The sequence below is a fragment of the Balaenoptera borealis genome, assembly GCF_965194805.1.
Source record: "Balaenoptera borealis genome assembly, chromosome: 21".
In the NCBI taxonomy this organism is placed as follows: domain Eukaryota; kingdom Metazoa; phylum Chordata; class Mammalia; order Artiodactyla; family Balaenopteridae; genus Balaenoptera; species Balaenoptera borealis.
Window position 1 is genome coordinate 7,620,408 of NC_138880.1, and position 25,066 is coordinate 7,645,473.

Genomic DNA, 25,066 nt, shown 5'->3' on the forward strand with positions numbered 1-25,066 from the left:
ACCACAGAGCGCTACCCTCCTCCCATCCAAGCACCACAGAGCGCCACCCTCCCCCCATCCAAGCACCACAGAGCGCTACCCTCCTCCCATCCAAGCACCACAGAGCGCCACCCTCCTCCCATCCAAGCACCGCTTCCTCTTTGGGGACAAGGGTGAGAGGGTGCAGGGATCCAGTAAACCGGAATTGAGGGTAACCACTCCTCGGAGATCAAGTGCATTCTTGGTACTAAAGGGGAGAGCAATGACGTAGAGACTTGCATTGTCAAGAGGACGTGGCCCTGGTCTAGGGGCAGGAATGTTGAGCCTGACCTGACCCTGACCGTGGGACTTTCAGAAGGTCACTTTTCTCCTCCTGGGCTCCACTCTCTCAACTGGAAATTCAGGGGCTCGACTGATCTGCTTTCTGCTCTCAACTCAAACAAGCTCCATTTCTACAAGGAGATGAAGTTGTCAGTCGTCTCCCCAGCCCAGCTGGACCAATCATCATCATCCTCCCCAGTTGCCAGAAATATCAAAATTGAATGAAGGGGGCTTCCCTGGTGGCACAGTGGTTAGGAATCCGCCTGCCAATGCAGGGGACACGGGTTCGAGCCCTGGTCCGGGAAGTTCCCACATGCCGTGGAGCAACTAAGCCCGTGCGCCACAACTCCTGAGCCCGCATGCCATAACGACTGAAGCCCGTGTGCTACCACTACTGAAGCCCGTGCGCCTAGAGCCCGTGCTCTGCAACAAGAGACGCCATCGCAATGAGAAGCCTGCGCACCACAACGAAGAGTAGCCCCCGCTCGCCGCAACTAGAGAAAGCCCGCGTGCAGAAACGAAGACCCAACGTAGCCAAATAAATAAAATAAATTCATTTAAAAAAAAAATTGAATGAAGGGGCCCAGCTATTTCAAAAATGGAGCATTTCCTTTTCTACCTTCAAGCTGCCATAATGTACACGCCCCGCGTCATATCTGGCTCCCAGTGTTACAATGAAAGTACTCTGTTCTTCCTGATCAGTAGCAGGAACTCTTCTCCTGGGCTCTGAAGGTCAGTTTAGAACATTCTTAAAAGTCTTGAATGAATCATGAGAGCGTTTCCAAACTCATTTTGGGGAAATGCAGTAGCTTAGGGCACAGGAGGAGCGTTTTACAGGTGTCTTGGCAGGGATTTGTTGACATCCCAGGGGGTGGGTTGGGACACGTTTGTTTCTCCCCTGCCAGGAGGGTCAGCTCTGCTGCACCAAGAGAGCCCTTTGCACAAGATACCCCCATGTAAAGCCCTCACCCCCTCTCACGAGATAGTTCAGCCCAGAGCCCCTGACACACACTTAAGTTAGCTGGTAAAATGCATTTGTATCAAATTGCACATCACTATGTATTTCTGACCTTGTTTTTTCAAATTGATCTTAATTTTAATTCTTCCATAAAATTGTCTGCAATCACCTCAAAGTTGCAGTTTATGATTAATGATATGAAAATGTTGATACATTCAATTGCCTCTTCTCTGTAAACCACAATATTTTTATTTAAGAAAAACTATCTCCAACAACAAATTCTGCTAAATGAAGGGTAGTCTTGATTCTAATTTTTCTCACATTGAAATGTAGAAATATTTCAACCCAAATATTTTCACACTTTTTTTGCTCCCATTCAGAGCAGCTTTCTTTGACACATACTCCAGTAAGACAAAACAGCAAATAAATTGCCCCGTCTTTTTGAACTTTTGACTATATTTAAATGCTGCCAAGTTGTAGGTCTCGTCAATGTTGTTCTATTCTGGTACCGAATACATACGTTTCCATTAAAAATAGAAGCTCAACAAATTGAGCTATTTCACAGTGAAATCAGAGAATATCAGCATTCACTCTTAGTCACCATTTGCAGTCACATTGTTTGATTTATTCATTTCTCCTTGCTTTATGGAGATAAACTTCAGTGGTTTCCAGTTTGCAAACTTTGTCTTCAAAATCACAACATTACAATCTGCTAAAAGTTTCAAAGCTTAATTAAAGTTTTTTGGTGTTCTGTTTATTGCATATTTTCATTAAAGATTTTCAACACCTTTTGAGCAAAATGTGACTACAGTTTAGAGGACTTATTTCCAAAAATATCCAAATCATCATATAGCTTAATTCACAAAGGTTCAGATATTTCTAAAGTCCAGTTGGTGGCAAATAATGAAAAAAAGAAAGCACATACTACCAATGTCAAACTAGTTTGGAAGGAATTCAACATTAACTTCATCAAAACAATTTTGTATTTCAGTTATTCTGTGTATATCTGAAAATAGTCATAAACAGCAACACCTCTGGCCTCTACTGTGATTGGTAGAATATCAAGAGCTTTTTGGACACAATTATGAATTTTTAGTGCATCGCAACCAATTCGAAGTATATTTCTGCTCCATAATTTTCTTAATTAAAAACACTGGTTTTTACCACAAAACTGTGTTCTCGCAGACCTTGTTTATATTATCTCTGTAAAAACAATAATTTTCTCTTCAATATTGAACTTTATAATGACATTCATAATAGCGTTCACAACAATGGCTAGATTTTGCCTTTAAGAAAACGAACTTCTAAAAGCTTTACTCTGTTGTCATGAATTGGACAAAGAATCAAGCTATTATGGGGATTAATTGATTTTCCTACTTGGAGTATCTGATGACATTTTATAAAACTGGCATCACTTAGCTGTGGGAGGAGTTCTCTTAATGGAACCCACATGTCAACAGCTATGGCTTCATGTTTTGTATGCACCAGGAGAACCTGAGATTCAGGATGAGTGATTCTAGAGACCTAGAGTCAGCAATACTGCATCACACACTCCAACATTTGTTAAGAGGGTAGATCTCAGGTTAAGTGTTCTTACCACACACACACACACACACACACACAAAAGGAAACTTTTGGAAGTAATGATATATGTCTTTTATCTTGATTGTGGTGATGGTTTCATGGGTGTATGCATGAGTCCAAACTCGTCAAGTTGTATATATTAAATATGTGCAGTTTATTGTATATCAATTATACCTAAAGCTGTTTAAATTTTTTAAAATTTTAATGAGTGGAATTAACTTAGAAGCTATAAATGATGTAAATAAAGTCATTGTTATAAACAAAAAGTAATATTCTTCTGAATAAGTTTAAAACATGCTTTCTAAAGCTGCATATAGCCTTCTTAAAATAACTCCTGGAGTAACTTCTCAGGTAGATGTTGACCTTTCTTTACCAGATTTGAGTTCTCTGGGTTTGGGGGGCCGGGGGGGCCTGGTCACTGACACTGCCGAGCCCCCCAGGGTGGACAGCGAAGGCCAGCAAATATTCTGTGCACATTACATGTTGTTGATGTTGATGATGATCAGCTTTCTGAAGAAACAGAAATTTAGTACATACTTCATTTTCTATTAAATACACAATTTTTTTTAACAACCATTGTGATCTTTATAAGGATTGCATTAATTGGGAAAGAACTGATATCTTGATAAAACTTAAGTTTTCTAATATAGGAATTAATATATTCCTTCATCTATTTAGATTGCCTTTAATTCATCTCACTATTACTGTAGAGTGTGATGTATAGAAATTTGACACATTTTTGTGAGATATATTCCTAAGTACTTGATTTGTTTCATGCTATTTTAAATGGTATCTTTTTTTTCAGATTTCATTTTCCACCTGTTTGTTACTGGGATATAGAAGTGAAATTAATTTTCCTACATTGACTTTGCATCTGTTAACCTTGGTAAACGTATTTATCTTAAATTTCTGTGAAGATTATTATTCTGAATTTTCTATTACATAAACATATCATCTAGGAATAATTTCTTCTTCCTTATTTCCAGTCCTTATACATTTTATTTTGTATTCTTGCTTTATTGTACTGGCTAGTAGCTCCAGTATAGTGTTGAACAGAATTGGTGTTGGTGAACTATACTTAATTTTTCAGCTCGTTTTTGCAAATGGTAAACGCAATTGCAAAATAAAATCACTCCAAAATAAACTAAATAAACAGTTACATGACTCCATAAGATTAATGACAAAATCAGTGTAGCTGGAGTATAGATGACTTGCTGTCTATGCTTCAGCCTCTATTTCCCACACATATTTCACCTACACCCAGCCCATAATTTCTGGTGTTTTCCCACAAGCCAATGGTGGCCTAGAGGCTTCCTGCATCTGGGCCACAGCACAGGTGTGAGTGCAAGTGGCTGATGCACCAAGTGGTCCCATAGGTACAGGAGTGACAAATACCTGTCCCAGCACCACCTGTGATTGGAGGATTTACTGTCCTTAGCAGCTCGTGTCTGAGAGGACTTCATCTACCAGTCCCTCCAAGAAAGGTGTTGGTGTCTTTCAACTGGAAGAGCTGGGAAAAGAGAGCTGAGTGGTTGCTGGTCATCTCCCAGATAAAACCACCGCACATGCATCTCATACGCTAACCAGTAAGGTCACGGCAAAGTGGGAACCACCAAAGGGAGGTCTACCAAAGCCACCCAGGCTTATTTCAACAGAACTATTGATAATAACATTTCATTTAAAAATGAAGAATCCCACAAACACTAAACCAAACTGGGTGCTGAGCCAATAGGCACAAACTACCTCAGCCCTGGGCAGACTAAGACATGTGTGCCTCTTTATTCTTCCCTGGCACCAGACTTTTATTCATTTTCTCTTACTGTATATGACTCAAATATGCAAAAAATTTGGAGGGTGTCTGCAACAGTCAGTATTTATTCTCCATCAACAGCTCAAATATTTTCCATTTCGGAGACTTAATTTTGGTGTAAGAAAAGGAGATGGTGAATGAAGGCCAGGAAATAGAGAAGCCATCAACATCCAAACAATGGAAGCATTTTTAGAATTTTTCATTACTCTGTGGGCCTTTAGAACAAGAACAAAAGTGAAAAGAAGCCAATCTCCCAGGCACTGTTGAAAAATATTTTGGGGGGGGTCCGTCCTTCCCATCTGACTAATGGACGTCAGTGAGGCAGGAGAAAGCAGGAGAGTGTGTGCTTTGGGGCAGGAGAAGGTAGTGTTAAGAGAGGAATTTGTCATCCCCTAAGTATTATTCTCCCAAAGCTATGATGTTCCTTCAAAACAATTGATGTTTTCCAGTCCACCGTAAAACACAAAATTAAAAAAAAACCGACAACCAACCTTCTTTCCAAATGTTAAACTATCCACTAGATTGATGCTTGGAGCTCAGCAAGCTGCAGAACAGAGACTAGGATCCCAGAAGGCTTTGCTCCAACTTTCAAGCGTCCCACGGAAAGGCTGGAGGTTTACAGCTGGTTTGAGGGGCAAGGAGAGAGGGTGAGGAATAACCCTGGCCTTGGGTGTGCTCCAAAGTGATTTTGGGCAGCAGAAATTTTAGAAAAAAAATCACTGTCCTCACACCTGCACAAACATCTTCTTCCCCCTTGCATTTCCCGTGAAACAATGCTTTAGTAGAGTCTTAACACAAAAATAACATGAGTCTTGTAATCCCCTCACAGTGGCCAGAGCTTCCTCAAGGTCAGCCAGCTGCCTCTGCAGCTCAGAGGGAGATGCTTCAGTTCAAGTCAAGAACTGTGGATGCAAAAAAAAGAACTGTGGATGCTGTTAGCAGGATGAACCTGGATTTCAAACTAACTAGAGTCCAAAGTCATCAGTGCAAACTTGGTTGATCCCAAACCCACAACAGGTCCTTCATCCTGCATGGCGTTAACTTTGGCTGTTGTTGCTAAACAGGGAACAAAGGGGAAAGAATGCTGAGCTGCTGAACAATGGGTGTGACTGTTTTCTGGTCATTAAAGTCTTTTTTCAGGTTCTCAGGGGCAAGGCCGCCTTCTCATTTCCACCCTCTTCTCTGACAACTGTGTTCAACACAAGCGTATCTGAAAATCAAAACAGGGGATTTGACTTCAATAGTTTCCTATTACGGGTATTCAGTCAATACAGACCAATCTAGCCCCTCCGGCCCTTGAGTGAGGATGGCTTGTAGAGTGTGAAGAGTTTCTCAACTGATCTTTCCTTACCCAACAGGAGCAATACTCTCAGCCCTGGAATCTACTATCAGTGATCCAACGATGTGCTGAGTGACCACGGACAGCAGAGGTGTCTCCCCGAGCCTATGTTTCCTGCAAGCAGAAGACAAGGGTTACTGGCTTGGAAGGGCTGCGATTTCATGCAGGTGGAGGTAAGGATGCTGCTAAGACAATATTAGGGTTACGGCAGCGCCCTCTGCCGGACGGTCAGTTCCTGGAGGGCGGTGGCCAAGGGCCTCATCCTCGTGTTCAGCGCATCGTCCGGCATGATTAGAGCCTGGCACACTCTGGAGACCCAGGACGCATGTCTTCAATTGTGTTCACAGCTGCTTTCCGCAGGGCCGGTGTCACAGCAATGACTCTGCACAGTCTGAATAGATTTGCATGTGATTTTTGCCTCCTGACTTCAGTAAACCTCCTCGCTCCTAAGAAGGGCAAATTAGATTAAACAGCACAAGCGATTTCAAACACAATAGTTTGGACAGGATGCACACAAAATGCAGAACAGATTTCCCAATCAATTCCTCTCATCATCTTTGAGATGGGGAATGTCAGCCCGATAAGGAAGCACTTGTATAAACAGGGGGAGGAAGGAAGGGAAGGGTGGGCAGAAGGTAAACAAGCTGAGGGTGGGAACAGAAAAGGAGCAAACAGACATCATTTTAGTAATTCCCCCAATTTTTCTTTGAAACCTGCCTAATTAGTCCTTCAGCTCTTCGTTAACTTTGGTTCCATGTCGGCTTTTCACGTGGGAATAGACTGAAAGGAGGTAGAGGGAGGGAAGGGGAGGGATGGAGTTTTTCTTCTCTTTGTACCCTCACTACCTGGCCTGGAGCCTGGACCGCCGGGCTAGAGTTTACTTTTATTTTTTAATTAAAAAACACAATTGTTAGTGAGCTTTCACATACAATATCTCAGATTATGGGAAATGCAGTTATTGCCCACACTGCCCTAGAACTCTTGCTGAATTTAGCGTGGTGGTGCTGCCAGCTGAACCCCAGTGAGAAAGCTGGGCTCCTTAAAGACAAGCTGGCGAGCGGCAGCTGGGATGCAACTTTGAGGCAGTCTGAGCGATGCTCCTACCAGCCATGCTGTGCTGCTTCCATTGCCAGTGCCTGGAGGTCACAGCTCCCAGCCCCTTGGGAGAGAGCAAAGGAAATGAAAGATGAAATTGACAGACTCAAGAGCCGAACTCTGAGCAATTGCCTCCCCAGAGACTCAGAAGTCTCTGTAATTAACATAGCTAGCTGCAAGGAAAGCGATGTGCATTGCTTTTGAAACTCATCTGGTAAACTTGAATTAAACCAGGGAGAGGGCGCTGGCTGGTATCCCTGGGGAAATGGGTTTCCAGACAACTAGACACTGGGGGTGAGCTAAGGTTGAGAGACACCTGGGCACTGACCCTGCTTTATCTGTCCACACCCATGAGAGTTTGGCCCTGCTGATGAGTTTGGTGCAAGAACCAGGGGAGCCCCATGTTTGCAAACTGTCCTCTAAAGCCGTGGTTCTCTCCTGAATACCTGGAGGGGCTTTAGAAACTATTCATGCCTTGACTTCACTCCCAGAGATACCGATTACACTAATCTGGGATACAGTCTGGGTATCAGTGTTGTTTTCTTCTGTCTTCGTTTCTTTTTTAATCTTATTTATTTTTGAAGAGAGATTACATGTGTAAGGCATAGATTTTAAAATGTACACAAGGACAGTACAGTAAGTCTCCATCCAAGCCCTGTTCTCAGCCACTCACTTCTCTCAGAGGCAACTTCCAGAGATCATTTTAAAACCGACAAGAAATCATATATATTTATACATAAAATGAAAGTGTAGCATGCACTGTTCCCCACTTTGCTTTTGCTCTGTTATCTATATGCCTTGACCCTGCTTGCTTTTTAAAAAGTTTCCCCTATTGGTAACATCTTGCACTAGTGTGGTACATGTGTTACAACTGATGTGCCAATATTGACATGTTACTATTAGCTGAAGTCCATAGTTTACATTAGGGTTCACTCCTGGTGTTGTACATTTCATGGATTTTAACAAGTGTATTAATGACATGTATCCACCATTCCAGAGTCACACAGAATAGTTCCACTGCTCTAAACACCCCCTGTGCTTCACCTATTCATCATTCCCTGTCCCCTCACCCCTAGCAACCATAGATCTTTTTATTGTCTTCATAATTTCCAAGTATATGAAAATTATACTTGGAATCATACAGTCTGTTGCCTTTTCAGATTGTCTTCTTACACTTAGCAATATACATTTAAGATTCTTCCACACCTTTTCATGGCTTGATAGCTCATTTCTTTGTCTAGTTGAATAATATCCTGTTGTATGGATGTAGAGCAGTTTGTTTACCCATTCACCTATTGAAGGACATCTTGGTTGCTTCCAAGTTTTGGCAACTATGAAGAAAGCTGTTATAAACATCTGTGTACAGGTTTTTGTGTGGACATAAGTTTTGAATGCATTTGGGTGAATTGCAAGGAGTATGACTGCTGGATTGTGTGCTAAGAGTATGTCTCATTTTGTACGAAACTGCCAAACTGTTTTCCAAAGTGGCTGCACCATGTTGCGTTCCCACCAGCAATGAATGAGAGTTCCTGTTGCTCCACATCCTTGCCAGCATTTGATGTTGTCAGGGTTTTGGATTTTGGCCATTCCAGTAGGTATATATGCATCTCATTGTTGTTTTAATTTGCAGCTTCCTCGTGACATAGGATGTTGAGCATCTTTTCATGTTCTTATTTCCCATAAGTACATAAGTCTTCTTTGGTGAAGTGTGTGTTCAGGTCATTTGCCCATTTTTAAATTGGGTTGCTTGTTTCTTATTGTTGAGTTTTGAAAGTTCTTTGTGTATTTTGGATACTAGCCCATTATCAGATACGTGTTTTGCAAGTATTCTCTCCCAGTCTGTGGCTTGTTGTTTCATTCTCTGAACAGTATCTTTTGCAGAACAGAAGTTTTTCATTTTAATGAAGTCCAACTTATCATTTTTTCCTTTCATGGATTGTGCTTTTGGTATTGTATCTAAAAGTCATCACTGAACCTAAGATCACCTAGAGTTTTCTCCTGCGTTGCCTTCTAGGACTTTTACAGTGTTGCATTCTACATTTGGGACGATGATCCATTTTCAGTTCATTTTTGTGATGGGTACAAGGTCTGTGTCTAGATTTTTTTTTATTTTTTATTTTTTTTGCATGTGTATATCCAGATGTCCCAACACCATTTATTGAAAAGACTATCCTTCCACAGCTGAATTACATTTGCTCCTTTGTCAAAGACCTGTTGACTCTATATACCCAGAAACCTGGGTATTTGCGGGTAGTTACCTCCCACCCCCAGGTGATTCTAATATGTAGCCAGTGTGTGCATTGTTAATATAAGTTCCTCTGGGAAGGTAATGTAAGCCCTGGATATAAAAGGGCAGCGGCTTAAGAAGAATCCACCTGCTTTCTTAATTCTGGAGGGGAAAGTGTCACCAGCAGCTGCATGTCCTGTTAAAACCCCAGCTCCAAGGAAAAACCACCCCAAGGTGTGTTGCCTCTGCTCCTACATGAACTGCCTTACTTGCTTTAAGAGGAAGATTCCTAATTAAATAGGTTGGGAACGTATAGTGTGTGTGTGTGTGTGTGTGTGTGTGTGTGTGTGTGTGTGTGTGTGTGTGTCTGCAGCCTCCTCCTTGCAATCCTTAAACACCTGAGATCTGCACAGGGGTTGAGTATGGCCAGGTGCTCTGCAGGGCATGTGGAAAGCTTAGGCTGGGAGCCAGAAGAGAAGGAGAGGAGGACAAAACGTGGATGGAGAAGGGAGAGGATGCAAACTCTCCCAGACTAGAGAAAGTCCCCAGGGCTGTTTCCAGCTACGGGCTTCATCAGTTCCTGTCAAATCCCCCCCCCCTGGCAGGGATAACATGCAGAAGCAAGGCCCTGGTGGGGAGAATGAAGTCAGGGCTTCGAGCCTGGGAGGTTAGGAAGACAGAGCAGGAAGAACAGGGCTGGGGAAGCAAGGCAGCCTTGGTGCTGGTGGCAGAGCCGAGGGTCTGTAGCTGGAGGCCTGGTCCAGCCCTTGGGCCACCCAGGCAGGGAGGAGATTACACAGCGGAGAGGGAGCCAATGCCAGGGACTGGGGGAAACTGGGACCAAGGCAGGAACCAGGTGGGAACCAAGAAAAAAAGGTTGGTCCCTGGCGCCTGGCACACAGCTTTCAGTAAGTGTCTGTGGAAATAATGAGTGAAGAAGTGAATGACTTTGAAGATTTAATCACTTTAAATCACCCTTCCTGTGATCATCATCATATAATATCTCTCCTTTATGGGGTTCACATCCGTGCTAGATGGTTGCCTATAGGGTAAATATTATTCCCATGTATTATGGGCTGAATCGTGTCCCCTCAAAAAGAGATGTTGATGTTCTAACCCCCAGGACCTCAGAATGTGAGCTGATTTGGAAACAGGGTCTTTGCAGAGGTCATCAAGTTAAAATGAGGTCATTAAGATGGGCCTTAATCCAATATGATTGGTGTCCTTGTAAAAAGAAGTTTGGTCACAGAAACTGATACACACAGAGGGAAGATGATGTGAAGACACACAGGCCATGTGAGTGGAGTGAAGCAGCTACAAGACAAGGAACCCCAAGGACAGCTAGCAACCTCCAGAAGCTGGGAGAGGCGAGGAAGGATTTTCCCTAGAGCCTTCGGAGGGAGCATCGCCCTGACACACCTTGATTTCAGACTTCCAGCCTCCAGAACTGTGAGACAATAAATTCTGTTGTCTTAAACCACCTACTTTTGGGTACTTTGCTACAGCAGCCCGCAGAAACTAATACACCATGTTAAGGTGAAAAAAATTGAGGTGGAGTGACATTCTGTAATTCGTCCAGGTTCACCCAGGCAGGAAGGGCCACTATTGCTATTTGAAATACAGTCTTATTTCTCCAAATCTTTCTTCCACTCTACTATGAAAGTGTGTTGTGGATCTCAAGAAAAAGATGTTTCCCAGCCATGTTTAACCAGGCCCATGTAGACCCACTTCATCATTCCCATCATGATTCTGCAGCCTAGCATAAAGAGGCCCTTCTCAGAGGTCAGTACCTCCATAGAGCTTATTCCCATCTGATGAGCCACTCCTTCCTGCTCATATAAAAGGAGATCTTCAGTACGACACTTGACCCAGTTTCATTTGGGAATGAAGTACAGAATCAGGACATTTACTGTAACAGTCATTCCAAGGGAATATTCTCTTAAAGACAAGGTCAAAATGGGGTTAAACTCAGAACTTAAAAACCAAGTCAACAATGTTCCCTGCAAATCACTAGCCTCCAGGGCCACCCCTAGGGGGACAAGCATGGAATTTGGTCCTAAAGAAGGGATTGACAAATACACACTACTATATGTAAAATAGATAACTAATAAGGACCTACTGTATAGCACAGGGAACTCTACTCAATACTCTGTAATGACCTATATGGGAAAAGAACCTTAAAAAAGTGGATATTTGAAAAAAAAAAAAAAAGTGGATATTTGTATAGGTACAACTGGCTCACTTTGCTGTACAGCAGAAAGTAACACAACATTGTAACTCAACTCTAATAAAAATTTTAAAAATAAATGATAAAATGCTCTTAAAGAAAAGAAGTAGGGCTGTGTACAGGAGCTCCCCTGAAGTGATGAGGAAGGCGCATGTCTAAAGAATGAGCTCATGGAAAAGTGTTTTTTTTCCAAATACAGAAACCAAGAGTGGGGTGAAATGAGGATGGAGTCAGGTGGAGTGGGGATTGGACTGGGACCCCACACAGGCAAGGGCAGGAGGGTCCTCAGCCGTCCCTGCCAGCTGCTGGGAGCCTGCGCTGGCTTTAACAGCCATGCCCATGCTGGGTGGCTGCCCTGGGGGACAATCCCGGCGGCCACTTCCTCACCATCCAAGAGGACTTCCCTCTGGCAAGAGCTGTAAACACCGCCTCCCCATCTGTCCTCACCTGCCCTGACTTCCCTGCAGAGGGGCACAGCGCTGAGCAGGCAGGCACAGAGCAGGCATCCACTGAACGGATGATGGCGTGCAATTTGCAAACCATCTGGAATGCGAAAACCACAAAAGCACCAAAATGGCACATCCATCAACGGAGTCTTCCCAGGCTATGTCCCTTTTCACTTGAAGGTGTGAGCAGACAACCACTGTATCCAAAGGGAAAATGAATGAAAAGTGAGCATCATGTAGAGTTTATTGATCAAGTAAAACATAACCAAGAAAATGGCATGTTGCCGCCTCTATATAAGTGTTATTATATTGCAGGGTGAATGAGCTGCAATGGTCAGTCATGCTCATAGATGACTTCTATTGGTAATGTTCTTACCCAGAACACCAAGTTTCAGAGTTTTGTTTGCTTGCTGTTCTGCATTACTTATAATTGACATCAATGATGACTCGTTTCTCTGTATTTCCCAGCTCTCATTTAATCAAATATCCGTAGCATCTTGAAGTAGAACTGGAAAATTAGAAGTATTCTATTTGAGCGTCTACTTAACACAGAAAATTAAACCCCACAATACACACACACACACACACACACACACACACACTGTCATCAAGCAGCTGCCACCAGCTCACTTCCCCCAGGTTAAATGCCCTAGGAGAGAGCCCAGATGTCAGAAACTCCAGGTATCTGGCTGTGGGTACCTGATCCCAAGGTCATGCTCACTTTATCTAGTTTCAGGACTAGAGTAAAACACAAGGATTCGAAATAGAGTCACAGATGTAGAAAACAAACTTATGGTTACCAGGGGGGGAAAGTGGGGAGGGGAGAGGGATAAATTGGGAGATTGGGATTGACATATACACAACACTACCTATAAAATAGATTACTAATCAGGACCTACTGTATAGCACAGGGAACTCTACTCAGTACTCTGTAATGACCTGTATGGGAAAAGAATCTAAAAAAGAGTGGATTATATGTACATGTATAACTGATTCACTTTGCTGTACACCCGGAACTAACACAACATTGTAAATCAACTATACTCCAATAAAAATTAAAAAACACACACACAAGGATTCTCCAAAGATCTTATGTTTGGACCTGATTCCTAGATCTTCTTCTGGGTATTGGGGGTGGGAGGAGAGAGAGTAAAGGAAACAGTGGGGTGGGGTGGGGGGACCTGCATAGGGAAATGAGCGCTTCATGGTGGAAGCACTGAAGCACCACAAAAGGAGTTCCACGGATCCTGGAGAAATCCCCGCAAGTCCCCTCCAGGAAAACTTCAAAACTCAGGACTGTCGATTCAGCGCACCTGAAAAAACCAGAGCAGATGGACGTCAGGACCCCGTTGGGATCCTGCAGCTCCATTGCTGCGGCCCCAGCAGTTTTGAGGGCAAACAGCTCACTCCAGAGTATTGATCCAGCCACAGCAAGGTGCAATCTGCTTAAAAAAAAACAAAAAAGTCTGTTTGAGAAATAGACCCACAGACACAGAAAATAAAATTACGGTTACCGAAGGGGAAAGGGTGAGGGGAGGGATAAATTAGGAGTGTGGGGTTAACAGAGACACACAGATATATGATATATGTAAAATAGATGAACAACAGGGTCCTACTGTAGAGCACAGTATTACTGTGCTCAATATTACTCAATATCTTGCAATAAACGATAATGAAAAAGAATCTGGAAAAGAATATATATATATATGTATGTATACGTATGTACGTGTGTATGCATAACTGAATCACTTTGCTGTACACCTGAAACCACCAACAATGTAAATCAACCATTCTTCAGTTTAAAAAAATTTAAAAAAATTTAAAAATAATTTTAAAGTCTGTGTATGTCCAGCAACCCTACCCCGTCAAGCCGGGAAGACGAACAGCAGTTAAGTGTAGCCAGAGGCAACCCACCACATTGTCCCCAAACAAGGTCAGAAGCCTTTTACTGCCTGGGAGTTTTAGCACATGAGGGGGAAGCTTTTCAACTCAATTAGCATTCAATGGTCCTGATGGTCAATCACAGGGATCAGCTGTGAAGTTACTAAAGCCATTACCAGGGGCTGGAGTCGCCAGTTGAGTTTGAAATGTCAGTGCCTTTCCCCTGACACTACCTCCCCTCTTCCCACTGGCCCTCCTAATCAGAGGTCCTGATAATTTGGTAACCTTTCACAACTGCAGGGAGTCATCCTTCAGTCTTGGGATCAGGGACTTTGAAATACCCAAGGAGTCAATTACAGCTTGGCTGTGTCCCTGGGAAAAGAAAGCAGCATCCGAGAGGTGGAAGGAATTGGGGTCCTGGGCAACGCGGGCATGTGAGTTCCGAGGCGCCTTCTCCCAGATGGTGCCTGCATCCCACCAAAGCTTCCGAGGAGACCACAGCCTGTAGGGGTAGAAAGAAGAGCCTGGGAAGACCCAGCTCAAGGTTGCTCTAAGCAAAAGAGAATATGAATGGAGAATTGTCTCGAATTAGAGGAGGATGGCAGGATTGTAACCCTTTGTATTCTAAAGATCTGACAGTGAATTGGTAGGTAGGTAGGACCTTGGCTAGTTGTTAATCAATACCCATTGGCCCTTTCTCTTTGCTGCATCCAGATTCCCTTCGACAGCCCCCTTGCCTCTGGGTGGGGCCCTGGGACGAGCCCTGACCAGTGGACCATGCGCAGAAGTGGCTCTGTCCTCTCTGGGCAGAAGAGGCCAAGAGCGTGCGTGCCTTCTCCAAGCTCCCTGCTTCCAGCGCGGGGCTCTGAGGACCTGAGGAAGGTGACGCCACAATGTTGAAGGACCCTGAGTCCCTCACATCTGCAAAGAACAGTCTCCCACTCCAACCCTAGCCAGTAAATCGAGCAAGAAAGAAAACTTGAACCTGTATGGATGAAGAATGTCGCCTGCCCTATCAGTCAACAGAGTGTTGCAGCCATCAAGCCATCATCAGCCATGGCAGCCATCCCCGATGGTGCACCCGGAGGGGATTCAGGATGGAGAAAAGCAGGATGCTGGCTCTAGATAGTTCAAATGCACATCAAAGGAAGGATTCCAATGAGCCCAGACTCCTGCCACTTCCCATACATAGAAAAATGCTAAATTCATTAACTTGAGATGTCTGGTTTTTCTTTAATTAACAGTAATCTTTTGATGTTCCGACTACCTGGTTGTTTGGGGGTTTTATGTTTTGTTTTGTTTTTGCAAAACTCCTATATGTCCTGGTTCCTCCTTTCCCTCTTCAGTGCAATCTCTCAGAGCGATCTGACACTTCCTCCTGGGCTTAAGTCCTCAGCAAGTCCACCAAGAAAAACATGATTCTCAACTTTTAGTTGTGCATCTTTTTCAGTCAACACCTGCTAAGCCACTGAGGTTTTAGGTTGTTTGTTAGTACAGCTACCATCAATTATCCTGACTGACAAAATGACATAATCAGAATTACAAACAAAAATATCCATTATATATATATATAGACAACAAAATAACTGTCCAAAAAAGGGAGCTGGTTAAATAAAGGATGGTACACAATACAGCGATTAAGACACGTCTTTAAAATGATGCTAATGACATGGGGATACGATAAAAAGTGAACTTATTGTTTTTTATACTGCAGAGTAGTAACCAAAAAGTAATTGTAAAATAATTTAAGTACTTTGCTTAGAGTCTTTGAAGGGGATTTATGGATCACAGATTTTTTTTTTTAATTCTCCCTTTCCCGTCTTACCACAGCACTTGCTCCCACACTTCCTCCTTCAAATATTCTTGCACAAAATCCCCGCCACTAGCCTACTTACCTCTAGCCTCCCCTTCGTTTTTCCCCCAATACTGTACCCCCAAAACTAAAGGACAGTCCACCATGCAGAAAAGGAAGAATAGGTGGAAGGAGGGCAAGACTGCTAACAGTCACACATCAACAGTGCTCACCCAGAACCTCGGGCAAAAGGAACTTCATTTTTCTACATCTTTCCAGAATCAGAATCTTGCTCACCTCTGGCCCAGGCTCAAAGGGAGCTCTTGTCATCAGAGAAAAATTAAGGAGTTCTCCACTGCCTGTGAAAGTAACTGAGGATGCTTTCTGCTACATTGCAGGCACGGAGAGAGAGCATGTTTAGCTTAGTCAAGGCCTCTTTCATGACATGGAAAGAAAAGAGGTCAAAGTTACATTAAAATGAAGAATCAAAGAGTTCTTTGATTTTTGAAAGAAATCATTAATTGCATGACTTTTGATCAGACTGCATGTCTTATCAAATCTGGAGCTCATACTTGCACGTGGATGAATAATACAAGAGTCCCCACAAGATCCCTCTTCCTCTGCAGCCCCATGTTTTTCTCCCTTTGGCTGGTGACAGTGGTTTTTTTCCTCTATGTGAGTTGGATGGGTTGGGAATGTGTCACTTTGAAAAGAAGACGCCCTAACACCTATCCATAAAAAAGGCAGAGTTCTGGTTACCCCAGCCCTCCCATCCATTCTGGGCACCCACTCAGGGCTCCAAAATGATCTTGTTGGCTGGGCCTTCACAGTACATAGGTGTGAATTAAATGACGAAGCTCTGGGCTGCATCAGACAGAGGGGGCAAATCATAATGTCTGATAGGACAGGTATTTTGCCTGTTTTTAAATTTCTACACAATGGGGGATCCTTTCCTAGGCTGACCCATCTGGAAGTTGCTTCCCCCCCCACCCAGGTATCAAATTTAGCCTCAACAGAACATGGGCCCTCAGAGACACCACAAACATAGAGACCCCAGAATGAGAAAAAGGAGAGCGCTGTAAACCTGGATCTCAAGGAGGACAGAAACAGGCATTTTGCAGACAGCATGAAAGGAAAGCACAGAAAGTGACTCCACTTAAAACAGAATTTTGAGCTACAACAGCTCCGGGGACTTGAATTCTCTCCAGTTAGTAAATACATAGTTTGCACCATCTTACCACAGAATAATCTGAGATAAGACGAGAGACAGGGTACTAAAGATCGACAAAACCTAGATTTTGAATGAGGAGGACTCTGAAATGGGCAAGAATAGAGACATTTGCACTCAATACAAAAAGCTGAGAGTTTTGTCCACCCTTCTGCGGAAGGTGAGCATTAAGAACCTCAGTAAAGGGGCTTCCCTGGTGGCGCAGTGGTTGAGAATCTGCCTGCCAATGCAGGGGACACGGGTTCGAGCCCTGGTCTGGGAAGATCCCACATGCCGCGGAGCAACTAGGCCCGTGAGCCACAACTACTGAGCCTGCGCGTCTGGAGCCTCTGCTCCGCAACAAGAGAGGCCGCGATAGTGAGAAGCCCGCGCACCGCGATGAAGAGTGGCCCCCACTTGCCGCAACTAGAGAAAGCCCTCGCACAGAAACGGAGACCGAACACAGCCAAAAATAAAAATAATAAATAAATAATAAATAAAATATTTAAAAAAAACCCCAAAAACATAAAGTCTGGAAAAAAGCTGAACACCTATATACCCACTGCAGACTTTACAATTAGTATTTTGAAAAAAAAAAAAAAAAAGAACCTCAGTAAAAATGACTTAGAGTCTTCAATTAATCCTTTTCTTAGTAAAATTGGAGGGAGATAAACAACCTTAGTAATCGTTACGGATAATATCCGGACTATGGGTGTGTCATTGGCAATGATATTATAACCATTCCTGGAGTATTACAATGGGCTGGTCATTGTCAAGGGCACTTTCAAATATTGTGCTGCTCTGCCCGAGCGCACTGCAGTGTAGATGTGATGAGTCCCACTTCACAGAACATAAACTGAGACTCACAGAGGATATATGATGCTTTATAACACCAAAAACAGAAAAATTTAAAGAAAAAAATGTCCCGTAGTCAAATCAGTACTGTTATTTTAATCACTTTTTCTGCACTTGTATTATTAAATTTTACCAAAATGAAACACTCCATCTAGTATTTTGTACCCTGCTTTTACACTACATCTTCCCACCATTAAATATTCTTGGAGAAAATTATTTTTAAGGAATGAACTGTTTTCCATCCTTTTTTTAAAAAAACATCTTTATTGGAGTATAATTGCTTTACAATGGTGTGTTAGTTTCTGCTTTATAACAAAGTGAATCAGCTATACATACACATATATCCCCATATCTCCTCCCTCTTGCGTCTCCCTCCCACCCTCCCTATCCCACCCCTCTAGGTGGTCACAAAGCACCAAGCTGATCTCCCTGTGCTACGTGGCTGCTTCCCACTAGCTAGCTATTTTACATTTGGTAGTATATATAAGTCCATGCCACTCTCTCACTTCGTCCCAGCTTCCCCTTCCCCTTCCCCGTGTCCTCAAGTCCATTTTCTACGTCTGCGTCTTTATTTTCCATTCTTAAGTTGGGCCATCCGTTATTTAACCAACCCCCTATTGTGGGATTTTTAGGTAGCTTCTAATATTTTTTCTATTACACTACTGGCTGAGATGAATATTCTTGAACATAAGTCTTGTACATAAATTTGACTTTCACCTTAGGATAAGATCCTAAAAGCAAAATTACTGGCTCAAAGTGTATGAACATTTTAAGGCTGTTGATACACAAATTGCCAAATTACCTTCCAGAGGGTTCGCACCCATTTCCATCCCCATCAGCAGCAACAGATGAAAACGGCCTTTTCCTTACATCCTTAGCAGCAAATTTTGTGCATTCTTAAAACTTTCTACCAATTAGATGAGCAAAAAAGAAATAGATTTATAACTTGCATTTCTTTGTTAGGTAGTGAAGTTGAACATCTTTCCATATTTATTGGGGATAAGCTTGTGTTCTATTGTGAATGCCCTGTCGCATCTTCTACCCGTGTATCTATCACTGTGTTGGAAGATGCTGGGATGCAGAACCTCCTTCGGTGTCTGGTGTGGTTCTGCTCCTGCTGGCACAGAGTCCTCTCTCAGTGGAAGATGGCTGCTCCTTAGCACTGAGAAAAGCCAGCACCCCTACAGCCCGCCATGGGCCTGGAAGTGATGTCTCAGTGGCTCTGGAGGAATTACATTCAGGTCTCTGGATTTAGCAACTCACCAGCAACCAGAACTGGTACTTCAGGACTAAATGACTCTGCAGTGCATCAGTTCTCATGAACTTGACCTTCTTCCCACCTTTTCACCCAGTGACTGAATCAGGCCAAGCTGCAGTGGAGACACAGCTTCGTCTCTCTTCTCCCGGGAGTGGGACTGAAAAGCCAGTACAGAGCAGATCATCCCTGCAGACACTCGCTGGGTGACCCCGGGGCACAGCAGGAGGAAAGAAGGGTGATCATCCTCACCCTTCTTGGAGGGTGGAGCCACGTTCCAAAAACAGATGCAGTAAGCACGAACCACACAACAACCCAGATGAACTTGAACTCAGCAGTTGGCATGAATAACCCCTCCTTTCTGCAAGTCACTGCTCACCCTGTGCCTCTCTCCATTGCTGAGTGGCTCCTTCTGGCTTGAAATCACTACTGGTGACTGACCACTGCTGGGGCTTTACATTGTTGTTCCCCCCACGAGAATGTCAAGTTCAGGGCATCCAGTTCCTCCGCGTGAAACCCTTCGTAGTTGCTATGGGTGAACGGATGAGTGAGCGATAAATGAACAAAACAATTTTTCCCTAGCACTTCCATGCTGTTTCTAAATGACAGATTTCCACAGCTCCCTCCCCCATACAACCACAGACTCTTTGAAGACATTTCTCTCTCTCCCCGCATGCCTGGCACAAAGGGGGATAAATGCTAATCGAGGGAATGAATGAACCAAACCTTATTTGGACCACAATAACGCCTACTTGAGCTCATCTTTCTGGGTTTTTTTTTTTTTTTGATGTTTTAGTTTAAATTTTATTTCCTGCCCCCAAACATCCATTAAGCGCCCAGGAGAAGGAAAAGGGGATGTGACTAGCAATAGAGAGAAATGTTCTTCACAACAATGGCCATGGCAAGCTTAGGCACTTTTGGTGACATCTCTCTGGGAAGTACTGGCAGAGGAATAAAAGGCAAACTGACACAGAAGTATTGCTTGGTGTGCATTTCCAGGCTCTGCCTTCTTTCTCATCTCTTGGTGGCAGGCGGAGGAAGAGGAGAAAAGGTTAAACTTTTTTATAAACCAGCAGAATAAGCTTATCACATCCTCTCACTATCTCTGCATAGGTTCTAGTCTCTGCAGCATTATATAAGCTTTACCCAAAGTAATGAACAGTTGAAAGTCAAATGTAATACTTCACCAAACAACTTAAAAATGCTTGCGCACCGGAAAGGATTAAGTTGCAGAGAACACAAATGGACCCAGAGCAACCTTTGCCAAAAGAGAATATTGTGCTAAATGTACAGCCATAGCTCTTTTCCATATGAAGAAACAGTCAGAAGGATAAAAGAACTTGGTCAAAATCACACAAGTAAGTAGGACAGAATCTGGTCTGTCTGTCCTCCCAAGGGTTGTGTTCTTTAACCACCAGGCTAGCTTTCCTCAAATCTGATTCATGCATAGAATAACTCTACCCCTCTGTTTGCCTTGAATATTCCCTGTTTATACGTATGCCTGCTGCAGTTTTGCACATTGCCCACTTTGACTCCCAAAAGCAACCGAGAATACACAATACTTTGGTCACACTATCCATGGACCACTGTGGTGGGACTGCCCAGGAAGCTTATTAAAAGTGCAGCTTCCAGAGCCCTACTCCAGATCTAGATACGTTTTCTGAGGGTTGGCTCAAGAATCCAGGTACAAGTCTTTTGAAGTGGTTTTGTGGAACCCCCCAGGTGAGTCTCTCGCTCTCTTAAGTTAATAAACCATTTCTTCTGCCTCCCGCAGATGCCCAGCCAGGTCCTGTTAAGGTAGGAGTCCCCACACCACATCAGAGGGATGCTCCCAGCCAAGTCAGCTCTGGAGCCTTGGAGAATCTGGATGGTCTCGTGCTGGCCCACCTGCCATGACAAACCTCCTCCAGAGCATTCCCCTTCCCATTTTACCTTCTACCACTCCCAAAGGCAGTCTGCTCCAATGAGGCCTGACTTCGTCTGTCCTGACGTGCACCCGCTCATTCAAGCAGTTTAGGAATGCAAGGTGCTGTGGTTCTCAACCAGGGTGGCCCAACCTCTAAAATAGTAGTCCAAGCAGTGTCTACCTCCTGGGCACATCCCCTCTACAACAACCCCAGTAAACGAATGTCCCATCCTTGCTTCTTCAAGGTCGGCAACAGGGAGTCCCCTCCTAAAGAAGGTTCTCTCGCATTGCCACACTCTCAAAGGCTGCCCCCAGCGTGCTTCCTTCCTGTGGGCCTGATCAGGCTAAGGGCAGAGTTGTCTCTTTCCTTCTCTGAGTCGGACCAAATCGTCTTAGTAACACCTCTTCACAGTGGTGACCGTGTGTTTCACGGGGGCTGCTGCTGAGCCTTTACCTCATCCTTTCATGGTGGAGAGAGAGAGGATTATAATGATTTCTACTTCTAGGGGAGAGGGGAGTGTAATGATTATGTTGTCATTTTGTATTATGCCCTTTGGTCATGAACTTGTTTTGAATTTCCTATGAAAATGGGCCTACCATTCCCACTTTGTGAGGTCATTCAGCACCCTCATTTTGCACCTTTAACATCTCTCTCAGTATCACTTGGAAATGTTTGAAATGGCATGAGCTTGTCCTCACATTCCTATCAGCTGTAAATCCGGAGCCCCAACATGAACCTAACCATTGAGCAGAACACCACTCCACTACCTGTGTAACACTGGGTAGGCCCCTTCACCTCTTGCTTTTCTTCAGTCCTCAGTTGTGAAAATGTGAGGGTTCTATGAATTTATATTTGGGGCAGGACAAGGGCGAGGAGAGTGTGTCCTTGCTTTTATTCTTCCAAACTGGAATGTCTTCCCTCTCTTCCCCATGGGTCCAAATCTCACTTGTCCTTCAGGCCCACTGCCAAGGAGCCTTCCCTGATTCCCCAGTCCACACAAATCTCTGCCTCTTAGGGTCAGTGCCATACAACCTAGCTGTCTCTTACGTTAATCTAGCCTCTCAAGCCAATCTCTGAATGTGGGTCTCTCTTGCCCTCCTGGGGCCCCTGGGGCTGTGCCAGCCCACCGGCACGCCCCACGTGGGGTGTCTGCTAGACTAGGGCATGGGTGGGGAGGCCCAGGTGTGAGGGGCCAGGCAGAGTACCTCTGCCCTCCCCCTGCTCTCCTCCACAAAACACTTTTAGAGCCAGTGTCCCTTCTCTAGGGACTCATAGAGGTGATGGGCCAAGGCTGTGTTTTGGATGTCAAGTAGATTAAAGGTCTTCATCCAGAAACTGGGAGAGACATGAGAGGGAAATTCTGGCAGGAGACTGTGTACAGCAGAAGTGACTGATCAGTTCTGATTTTCTTTGCAGCAGCAGTTCCTTTGGCCACGCCAGCAAAGGTGGAAGCAGAGAAGCCAGTCCCCAGACGTGCTCCCAAGAGAAAGCATGCTCCGGAAGAGTCAGACGAAGACCTGGGTTGCCCCAGACCCAAAATCCGGCGATTGGAGCACGGTGCCAGGAGGTAGACCCCACAGAATCTTGCTGGCTGAGCCATTCTGAAGAGAGGGCCATGGTGTAACTGCCTAAGGCAGCGAATGCCTCTTCCTGCAGTGACCCACCCCGTCCCCCCACTGCCCACTGCCACAGATCACAACCTGAGGCGTTCTGTCTGAGCCTTCCTCAGCCAGGAGCCTCCTTCCACACTAAATGGCCATAAGCAAGGAGCCTCAGAAACGGACGTTTGAAATGAGAGTCTGCCCTGAACATCCCAGGGCTGAAGCTGGCCTGGAAGAAAACGTGACGTTCCTCTGCTCAATCCTCAGGGGCCCCCTTGTCAGCTGAAGACAGAAAAGTCTGCACTCTGCGAGCCGAGGAGGATGCAGGAGCAGAGACAGGGTGCAGAGAAGCCTTAGCAGTCTACCACATGGGCTCCTGCTCTGAGCCATTGTCAGCGGCCACCACCACAAACCAGGGGGGAGCTGGGTTTTTTGAAACTGAAAGCGGCAATCTGTGGCTTCCCAAAGAGCCTCCTGCCTGGGGTCTCAGGAGGCAGGACAGAGAGACCCAGGAAGACCTGCTCCCTGAAGCAAGGACAGGATGGGGAGTCAAGCAGCACGCACCCTGCACCGAGGTTCACATGCTCCTTTATTCCCAGCCCTTTCTGTCCCCAGGGGTTCCCTTACTGCTCAATGTTTCTCTGTAACAGACTTCTAGGGTCGCCAGTGCTCACACTTAGGTCACTACCCCTGTGCTAGGCACTCCTGCTACCCAGGAAAGCTTCCAAAGGTGGAACAGCTCCAGGGGTGCCAGGGGTCAGAGCAAACACTTGAGAGGCTGGGGATGAAGGAGTTTGGGCACAGTCCCTAAAGCATCTCAGTGGTTGAGCTTCTGTGAGAAGGCACATCCCCTCTGTGTGTGTGTGTGTTGGGGGGAGGGGGTCCCCAGAGGAGGCAGCTAGGGGGAGGGCCTGAGGCTGGAAATGGGGAATGGCGTGCGGCCCCTGAGCAAGCACAGGCACTTAGCCCTTGAGGTTTCTGGGAAAGCTGGAGCCACAAGGGCCACGAGATAAGGCAAGTGTAGCAGCAGAACCCAGGTGCCAGGTCTTTCCTCAGAATCTATACTTCTCCACGAGGCCAGGCCTTCCATGCTGAGGTAGGAGGGATCCTGGCCAGAAGGTCGGCCAGCAGCCCTGGGAGGAAGGTTGCTGCGATGGGGGCTCTGCTGCCATGGAAATGACTTCATTTCCTTCCACTCAAATAGCCTACTGACTGGGTTCCTGCTCTGTTGAGGAAAAGGGTCGTTGACTCTCCCCAGAAGGTGTTCAGTTCACATCCCAAAAGGCCCTCTCTTCAGGCCCTGGGGAGGTGTAGCAGCTCCTGAGGACGCTCTTTCCTGAGGCTGGCTGACAGAAGTGGGGGGGGCGGTTCCTGAGAGTTCCCGGGTGCTGGTTGAAGTCCCCAGAGAATGGTCATGCAGGTTGGGGAGTCAAGTAGGTGGAGAGAGAAGGTCGGGGGCAGAGGGCCCCTTCCTGAATCCAGAGCTCACAAGGTTACCCCCCATTTCCAGAAACTCTCTCTTCCCCCACACCAGCCCACAGGGCCCCGTACCGGGACACCGGGAGCCCAGAGCACGTGTGGCCGCAGAGACGCTCGCACGCAGCCCTCGGAGTGCGCGGGGCCGGCTGCAGGCAGATGGGGACGAGGTGCGCTCCCGGGAGGCCTCGGGCTGAAGGTGGCCCTCTGAGAGAAGCGGCCCAGCTTGGCCAGGAAGGTGAGAGGCGGGGGAGAGCAACCTAGGGCGCCCCCTCGGAGCAGCGGGAGTGGGAAGAGGCGCAGGGGCGGAGGGAACCCGCGACGGGAGGCGAGTGGGCGCTCAGCAGAGGCCAGCTTAGCCCGCGGGAGCTGCCTCTGCGCAGGGGGCGGGAGGGCAGTGCCGCCCCGGGGCTGCCGGGCTTCGCGGATCGCGGCTCTCCGCACACGGCTCGCAGGGCCCTGTGACTCTGTATCCCCTCCCTCACCCCGCCCCCCTCGCGAGGCCGCGCCGCTGGGTGGCCTGTGTCGACGGGCACAACCCCATCGCCCGCCCCTCTCAGACCCGCCTCTGCCCACCTGCCTGGCCCTGCGCAGCTTGCGGCCCGGGGGCCTCGAAGGTCCCCGCGCACTCCGCCAGCGGCCTCTGCTGCGTCTGCTGCTGCTGCTGCGTCTGCTGCTGCGGCCGGGAACCCGCGTCCAGACCACGCCGGGCACCTCCAGCACCCCAAGTCCGCGGGAGCGCACGCGGGCCCTGAGGCGGGACTTCCCGCTTGTGGACGGGGGGCTGCAGTGTGTGCGGGCTGGTGGGGGCCGGTGGGGGCCTAGCCTGGCCCTGGGCAGGGGAGGAGGTCCGGAGCATGCAGAGCTAGTGGGGAGGCCCCCTCACACCACCCCTGGATGTCCTCTCCATCATCTCTGGATGCCCTTCCCCTTCTCTGTCATCCCCTCCCTGGTGGGAAGCCCTCAGCCCAGGCCTCAGCTGCTCCTAGTATAGTCTGTGTGACAGTGGGAGGTGGGGGACCCCCCGGCTGGCCCGGGCCAGGCAATGTGTCCTGCCTGATCCCAAGACCTAAGGAGCCCACCCATTTGCCTTGACCTCCCTCCAG

At 46.0% G+C, this 25,066-nt stretch overlaps 1 long non-coding RNA gene across 1 annotated transcript; it reads right to left on the minus strand.

Moving 5' to 3' along the window:
• Nucleotides 1-3,085: 3,085 nt before the first annotated feature.
• On the minus strand, nt 3,086-10,077 carry LOC309619537. The gene is made up of 3 exons (XR_014239013.1): nt 6,004-10,077; nt 5,144-5,554; nt 3,086-3,352 (listed from the first exon to the last, which is right to left on the minus strand). It is a non-coding gene; the product is annotated as an uncharacterized lncRNA (long non-coding RNA).
• Between the last annotated feature and the right edge of the window lie 14,989 nt (nt 10,078-25,066).